Raw genomic sequence first — 9,216 nt, 5'->3', positions numbered from 1 at the left:
TTGATCTAAATCTGATTTCCAAAAAAAGTTTTGAGGTGTGTAAATGAAGGCCAACTTTAGTAAACTTCTTTCTAAATAAGAGAAGAGGAAGGATGGTTTCCTTCTAATGTCACCTTTTATGTAATTATTTTCTTTTCTTTGATTTAAAAGATCAAAGTAAGTTCAAAAGATAAATCTTTCCAAGTTTCTATTTTAATGATGAAAAAACTGAGGTACTCAGAGTTGAGTAGTGATGACTTTCTGGGGATACTTCAGAGAAATGTGTCCTGACATGGTTTACTTTTCTACTTTACATATGCAGAAAGAGAAGGGACACTTAGATACAAGGAAATTACTTTGGAAAATACTGTTGCCTACCATACTTGATTCCTAATATCTGTTTTGGAAAGTTATATTGGGTAATACCAAGAGGGAAAAAAGTAGAAATAAACGAAGTATGGGTGTTGTTCTGAAAATCCTTTGCAAAAACTAGGTCTTCTGCTGAGTTTTTACAAGTATTTATTTGCATGTATAATCTCCATAAATTGGCCAAGAGGATTTTAATAGATCTTGAGGTATATTAACAGAGATACATCTTGAGGTGTTTTTTTCCTTTTTTACCTTAGAACATTTTTTTTAAAGATTTTATTTATTCACAAGAGACAGAGAGAGAGAGAGAGGCAGAGGCACAGGCAGAGGGAGAAGCAGGCTTCGTGCAGGGAGCCCGACGTGGGACCTGATCCCGGGTCCCCAGGATCACACCCTGGGCCGAAGGCGGCGCTAAACCGCTGAGCCACCAAGGGCTGCCCTCCTTAGAAAAATTCAAAACTGACATTTTTGTGTTCAGAATGCTTGACATTCAAATGTGTTATTTGGGGAGTGACTTTTCATTAATTCAATAGTTACAAAGAAATGGTTAACAGGATGCTTCATGAATGTGCTCTATGTAGTAAAAAGTCATTGATATGAATCTACTGTTTTATGATTTTTTTTTCTCTTTGACATGCTGGTCTGAGTATTGTTTACTATAAAGAAAAGCATTTCTGAAGCAAAATGACAACTTAAGTTTTTTTCTTTTCACTAACACCAGGGATTTTAAGCATCCCCCAAATCATTTTATTAATCTATTTGCATGCAAGTATTGTGATAGGAAATGGTTCTTCAATACATAGCTAGTTCTAGTAGTGATAATATAGTGTGTTTGAAAGTAATAAAACTACATTTCTGTTGAACTCTTTAAGACTAACCAACTCATCAAGTCAAATTATCCTTTCCCAGGAAAAGCAAGTTCATAAGGTTTAATTTTTATGTTCTTCTAATATAAAGTGCTAGAATTCTTTTTTTCTCAGACAAGATCCTGAAACAGATAAATAGATTGATGTAAGCCTTGGTTCATTCTATGGCAAAGAAACTGACACATGATAGCTTTCCACACCCCTTTTCAGTCAAAGAGTAAAATTAATTGTTACACTATTCATTGATCTAATAATATAAAAACAGTAGCGATAATGTGTTATTGCTCAAAAGATTGAAGTTGAAGATAGGAGATCCTGCTCTTTGCTGTCCTCCTGGAATTCTCTTTTCAGTGAAATCCTTTTTTTTTTTCCATGTTAATTGTCATTACTGCTTTTTTATGCTACGACTTCAGCTTTCTGACCTGTTGATCAAAATAACCGAGATGAAGTATGTAGAGTTTTAAAAAACTTGTTCTAATCAGCATTATGTCTAGTAGTTTTGGTAAGTTTAGATTTGATTAAGTAACACATTCAGCTTCTTTTAAAGTCTCAGCTTACAAATTTGTAGCTATAAAAAACAAGTCAGCATTCAGATTTAACTACATTATTTGATTATAAGAAGTCAAACCATGGAAATGGAAATGATTTAAGTATAACATCTGTCCAAGAGTAGAATTACCCAGTGAATATTTAATTATGTCACATGGGTGTCTTTTGTATCAATTGATAACTTAAAAAAACTATGACTTATATTAGGAAGAGATTTAAAATAGAGAATGGTATTGATTTCCTACAACATTCCAAAAGCTTTGTGATAAAAACTCTGGCATATGAAATAAATTGTTTTGAATTGTTACTAATTCAGTGGAAATGAATTCTTAAGATTTTTGTGCTGCATATAAAACGTTGTTCATTTGATCAGTGTTCAAGCACCAATCAGTTCTAAAAACTTGAATGCATTCTGAAAGGTAATTGTACTGACTCATTCACTTACCTCAGATGTCATTTAGATTCCAATATATCTTTTCTTCCCATGATTTACATTTATGGTTGGTTTTTCCTGAAATGCTAAAGGGTATGGTAGTTCTTGAAAAATTTGTGAAGTAAAAGAAACTAATTATATTTAGTTATATTAGTTTAGCCTTTTATATAAGGCTACAAATTAGTGATTCCATTTATGTGAAATATCCAGAATAGGTAAATCCATTGAGACAGGAATCAGATTAATGGTTGCTAAGGGCAGGCGGGGAGGAGTGGGGATAGTGGGAGGTGATTGCTAATGGGAACTGCTTTTGTTTTAGTGATGAAAATATTTTAGAACAGGATAGTGTTGATTATACAACATTGTGAATGACTAAATATGCTGCTGAATTGTACACCTTAAAATGGTAAGTTTTATGTTGTATGTATTTAACCACAATTACAAAGCGGGAGTAATTTGCAGTTATTACCAAAGCCAAAAAGCACCTTGCTCTCAAGTTTTGTGAAATGCTCAAGTTATGAATTAATTTACAGCATTAGTAATGTGACAAATTTATTCAGTTTAAAGTCCTAATGAAATTCATGAATCCCATAACCGAAATACTGCTAACGGCAGCAGAAATAAAGTTGTAATTCATCACAATTTACTAATACAATTTGAACTGAGCAATTGGCTTTAGTGTCAATGTTCATCTTTCACCTTTTACCTTATGATTCTTTGGGGAACATTTCAATCACATTTTTTAAAGGTCTGTTTTTAAAATCATGCTTTGAAAACAATTTGTATAATTTTCAGGATCATTTTTTATAGTTTTATACGTTGTGTTTCTTTTAAAGAGTAAATACAGTGATGTATTACATAAGACTAAATTAATAAATTGAACCATTGTATACATTTTGTATTCTTTTGTATTATCTTGTGGGAGAAACATTTGAATCTTGGGATTGGTAGATACTTTAATGATTGTTTAGGGTCTCATTTGATATTTGGAGAAATGAAAGCTGAATTTGTCACTTTGTTCATTCAACAAGCATTTATTGAGCACTCATGCCAGGCGTAGTGGAGGCTTGATTCTGGAAGGTTGTGACTGAGGCTACACAGGGAATGCCTACTTCCTTCCCTTCCCCTCCTGCCCTTCTCATAAAATCTAGTAACTATGCCAGACACACGGACAAATGGAGAAGTTCCAGAGAAGGAAATGCTTTAGGCAGAGATTCTCTCTCAAATAATAAATAAATCTTAAAAAAAAAAAAAAACTTTATCAATTAACTGAATGAGGTTGATGGTGTGAACTAAAGGATCAGAATAAACAGTAGATGAGGAGACTTGCAGTGCAGTAGCTTTACCCACTGCAACAGGGTCTGAAGTCAAAGAGAATCAGAAGAAGGAAAATAATTGCAATAACTTCTACTGTAATAACTTTGTTGTGATTTTTCACTTAATGATTTCTTGTTAATTTTATGATATTATAATAGGACTTATTACCAAATACATCATTTGACCATATTTCCTTAATCATCACTTCTTATTCCATCTCCTTGTAGGCTATATTCCTGCACCATTTCCCAAACACAGAATATACTTTTGGGTCTCTCAGCCTTTATTTATACCTTTCCTTTGTCTAGAATGCCCTCCCCCAACTTCTTTGTTTGGTAAAACCTTGGTTCATTGGTGAGGATCCATTTCTGATGTCACTTGTTTTTTTCTAGATCCTCCCAAGCCCTTGAATCACTCTTGTCTATGATCTTTGCCCCCCCTTTTTCACTTGTACCTCTTTTCAGTATTTATCACACTGTACTGCTCTTATCTATTTGCTGGTATCTGTACACTTGTGGGTCATTCTAGGTAGAAACCATGTCTTACTTGACTTTGGATTCCTGAGCTTAGCAGAGGGCTTTACACACATAGATACCTGTTGAACTAATCATGGAAAATGAGTGAATAATTTTTTTTTAATTTTTTTTATTTATTTATGATAGTCACAGAGAGAGAGAGGCAGAGACACAGGCAGAGGGAGAAGCAGGCTCCATGCACCGGGAGCCCGATGTGGGATTCGATCCCGGGTCTCCAGGATCGCGCCCTGGGCCAAAGGCAGGCGCTAAACTGCTGCGCCACCCAGGGATCCCAAGAGTGAATAATTTTCAATGCTGTTTCAGTTAGCTTTTGCTGCATAACATGCCACCCCAAAACTTCATGGCTTGAAACATGTTTAATTAGCTCATGATTAGTTGGTTGGGCTATTCTGATCTGGCTTAACTTGGCTGATCTCTGTCTGGTTGGCTCACACATCCATGGTCAGCTGATGGGTCAGCTGGAGGTTAGATGATCTAAAACAGCCTTTCTGACATGTCTGGCAGTTGGCAGTCTTTGGCGGGGGTCATGGGAATGATTAGGCTATATGTCCCTCATCATCATCCATCAGGCTAGCCCAAGCTTATTTACGTGAGAGTAGCAAGAACAGCAAGAGAGAAAGTCCCAATGTGCAAACCCACTCTAAGTCATGGTTTGCCATATTTGTTAATGTCCCATTTTCCAAAGCAGTTACATATCCAAGCCCAGATTCAAAGGATAGGGGCAGACTACTTCAATGGGAGGAGCAGCAAAGTCCTATTGCAAATGAGTGTGTATCTATATGGGAATGGGGAGAATCGTGCCCACTTAAGTCTACTACAAATGCTTAGGGAACTCCCAAATCTGGAAGTCCCTCCTTCCCTCTTTAGATTTTTCTTATAAAAACCTTTGAATATTTTAAATTAGGGACAAATAAAAAATCAAAATTATCTTCTTTGTTTTTTGCCAACTGGAGAGGATAAGAAAGTATTGAATTTTGTTCTTCAGAAAATCTTCAGTATTTCTCGAGATGGAGTCAGAATAAAAGAATCACATTCTTGAAAGTCCTCTATGTTTCACTCCTTTCTGCTCAAGGGAGGACCAGGAAGTTATCAAATCCTGTTGTTTACTCTTACTGGTCCAGTGTGATGCAGAAATAGCAAGACTTTTTAATTTTTTGTGTGTGTGTGTGTGTGTGAATTTAAATTCAATTAGTGGCAAGATTTTCTATCAAGGATGCTGTGGTAGTACAGGGTAAACATACAAGTTATGGAGCAAAGGTACCAGAGCTGGAACATGGAGAAAAGTTTGGGAAACTTTGGGATCCAGGGTACGAGAGAGAAAAGGTTGTTTTGAAAAATACTAATACAGCTTATGTTGTGGAATATTTTTTTTGATGTTCTTTGGCAGAGACAAATAAAGCTTGGAATTCTTATTCTAAAACCTTTTTGACTTATGAATCATGCTTCCTTGAATGTAACTCAGTGTAATGACTGAGCCACATAGGACACCAATTACGTTCAGTTTACAAAATTAGAATAATAGCCCTGAAGGTATAATGTTGATAAATTAGTAGGCTTCAGAAATATGTTATGAGCGGAGAAATTTTATGACCAAAATTCATGTGTGGAGCTAATTCTGAGTAGCAGTGCAGTCTGGGGCTGGGGGGGCATTCCTGAGGGTTGCATTCGCAGCTGCCAGTGGTAGGCGAACATTGTTTTGGGAGCAGGGACAAACTGCCCAGGGCAGAGGAGCAGCAGCAGAGGGAGCATGGTGCCAGGAAAGGGACTCCTTATACTTGGGTTTACAGGATCTGCATTCATGGCCTATCTCTCATGACTAATATTAGTAATTTGTGTAACCCCTTTTTTTTTTCTTTATCACTTATTATAGGGGATTATGAATTTATTAAATTTTTCAAAGAACCAACTTTGCCTTTCTCCCTTGTTTGTTACATGACACTGACTCTTGCCTCTTCTCTTTATTTTCTTTGTTTCTACCTTGTGTGTAATTTGCTCTTTTTGCTCTTTTAAAACAAAGTTTTTTTACTTATTTGAGAGAGCACGTGCTGTGAACATGCGAGTAGTGGGTGGGGCAGCAGGAAAGAATCTTCAAGAGGACTCCCTGCTGAATGTGGAGACTGATTTGGGACTTACTGGCCCCCAGGAACCTGATATAACCTGAGCCAAAACCGAGAGTCCGTCTCTTATCCGACTGAGCCACCCAAGGTGCCCCTAATTTGCTCTTTATTTTATTTTATTTTAAAAAAGATTTTATTTATTTATTTAGGAGAGACACACAGTGAGGCAGAGACATAGGCAGCAGGAGAAGCAGGCTCCCGTGGGGAGCCTGATGCAGGACCCCATCCTAAAACTTGGGGATCAGCCCTGAGCCAAAGGCAGGCGCTCAACCACTGAGCCTCCCGGGTGCCCCCAATTTGCTCTTTATTTACCAGCTTCTTATTGGTGGAAATTTAGATAAATGATTTTAAGCCTTTTTTCTTTTCTAATATATGCATCAAAAGATAAAAATTCCCTTAAACCACTGCTTCATTTTCATCCCACAAATTTTGATATTATTTCATTATTTATTTCAAAAATACTTTTTGACTTCTACGATTCCTTCTTTTATTTATTTAGAAGTATGCTATTAACTTTCCAAATGGGAGGAATTTTATAGATAGCAGTTGTTAATGATTTCTAATTCCATTGTGTTCAGATTTTTCAAACTTTTGAAATTTATTGTGACTTTTATTTAATTTTAAAATTTTTTAAAAAGATTTTATTTATTTAGTCATGAGAGACACACAGAGGAAGAGACACAGGCAGAGAGAGAAGCAGGCTCCATGCAGGGACCATGCAGGGACCCCGACATGGGACTCCATCCCAGGACTCCAGGATCATGTCCTGGGCCGAAGATGGCGCTAAACCACTGAGCCACCAGGGCTGCCCCAATTGTGACTTTCATTTTACGACCCAGCACACGGCCAATGTTGATGGCAACCCATGTGCACCAGATGGGACAGAATGTGAATTCTGCAGCTTGGGCTGTAGCATTGGGTAAGCATCATGCAGATGTTCTATTTTCTTTTACTGATTTCTTTTGCACTTGCTCTGTCAATGATTGAGAGAGAGGTGTTTAAATCTCCAACTGTGATTGTGGATTTATATGTTTTCAGTTTTGTCAGTTTTTGCTTCAGGTATTTGAAAGCTTGTAACAAGTGTATACTTTTTATTATTATTATTATTATGCCTTCCTGATAAATTGACCCTTTTGTCTTTGTAAAACATTATGCCTGATCTCTGGTAAAAGGCCATGGAAAGGAAACACTATGGAAAATAAATAAAAATAGGAGAAAGAGGAATCAGGAAGGAGGGGGTGAGAGGCAGCTTGCAATTTAAAAAAGTGATCGAAGTAAGCCTCCTTAAGAAGACAACATTTGAGCAAAGACTTGCAAAAGTTAGAGTGGCTATCGAGAGGAAGAGCGTTCCAGCCAAGCTGCAGTGGCACGTGCAGATGCCCCTGAGAGCAGTGTGCTAAATATTTTCAAGGAATGGCAAGAAAAATTAGTGTGGCTGAGGAGGTATAAGTGCTGGGGGAAATAGCAGGAGAGACAGAGGAAGAGATAATGGGACACGAGATCAAGAGCCTTGAAGGTTTTTGTGAGCCTTTGCGTTTTATGTGAAGTGAGGAGTCATTATGGGCTTTGAGTCTGACTTACTCCATGCTGAGGTCCTCTTAAAGGAATCATCCTGGCTGCTGTACTGAGTCTAGGTTATGGTGGAGCAAGGAATAGAAGCATGAAAACCTGTTTGCAGCCTATTGTAATCCAGGCAAAGGAAGGGGATGATTTGGGCCAGGATGTTAGCAGTGGCTTTAATGAAGTATAAGAGAAAAGGAGAGATCAAGGATAACTTCAAGTGTTTTGTACTGAATAAGTGAAACTATCATCCCCATTGTCCAAGTAGGAAACTAATCTGTAACTCAATTCATTAGTAACTCCTCAGAAGATGGGTAACAGGGAATTAACATTTAATGAGGCTTTTGTTAAGAACAGCTGTTGTGTGGATGGAGCTAGAGTGTATTTTTTTTTTTAAAGATAAATGGATGGATGGATTGATTTATTTATTTGAGAGAGAAAGAGTAGGAGGAAGGGCAAAGGGAAAGGGAAAGTGCAGAGCCCGATTTGGGGCTCGATCTCACAACCCTGAGATCATGACCTGAGCCCAAATCAAGAGTTAGATGCTTAACTAACTGAGCCGCCCAGCTGCTCGTATAGCTAGAATGTATGATGCTAAGTGAAGTAAGTCAGTCAGAGAAGGACAAATACCATGTGACTTTGCTCATATGTGAAATTTAAGAAGCAAAACAGATGAACATAGGGAGGAAAAAAAAAAAAAAAGAGAGGCAAACCAGAAAAGAGACTCTTAACTATAGAGTACACACTGAGGGCTGCTGGAGGGGAGGTGGCCTAGGGGATGGGCTAGATGGGTGCTGGGTGTTAGGAGGGCACTTGTGATGAGCACTAAATTCTACTCCTGAAACTGATATCACACTGTTGGTTAACTTACTGGAATTTAAATAAAAACTTGAAGAAAAAAAAATAGCTGTTGTGATAGTTGTGTCTATGGCTCTCAGACAGTAAAGGACACTGTGCGTCTTTGGTTGAATGTGATAGAAACACTTGAGGGGCATCCTTTAAATGAAATATTTTGTGATGTGGGCAAAGGAGGCCAAAACTTCTTACAAATTAAGTGAATTCTTTTTTAAAAAAAGATTTTTATTTATCTATTTATTTCAGAGAGAGAAAAAGCAAGCACAAGCCAAGGAGAGAGGCAGAGGGTGAAGGAGAAGCAGACCAGATGTCTTGCTGAGACCTAGCTGGATCCCAGGACCTCGGGACCCCAGGATCATGACCTGAGCATAAGGCAGAGACTTAACTGACAGAGACACCCAGGCACCCCACAAATTAAGTGAATTCTTTAGCTAGTAACAAAGATGCCTGATGTTATTTGTAATATTGCCTTAAAATCCATACAGATTATACTACCAAAAGCATAATGGGATTTATGAAGAGTCTCACTCATGTGCTGTGGAGAAGGTATGTCTTGCATAATGTAGGTATATTTGTGGGAATTTTTGGAAGTGAACGTCGTAAAATGCATGTTGTTCATGTAAGAACATGAGATA

This window comes from Canis lupus, chromosome 1 (assembly GCF_003254725.2).
Source record: "Canis lupus dingo isolate Sandy chromosome 1, ASM325472v2, whole genome shotgun sequence".
In the NCBI taxonomy this organism is placed as follows: domain Eukaryota; kingdom Metazoa; phylum Chordata; class Mammalia; order Carnivora; family Canidae; genus Canis; species Canis lupus.
This window is presented reverse-complemented; position numbering follows the sequence as displayed.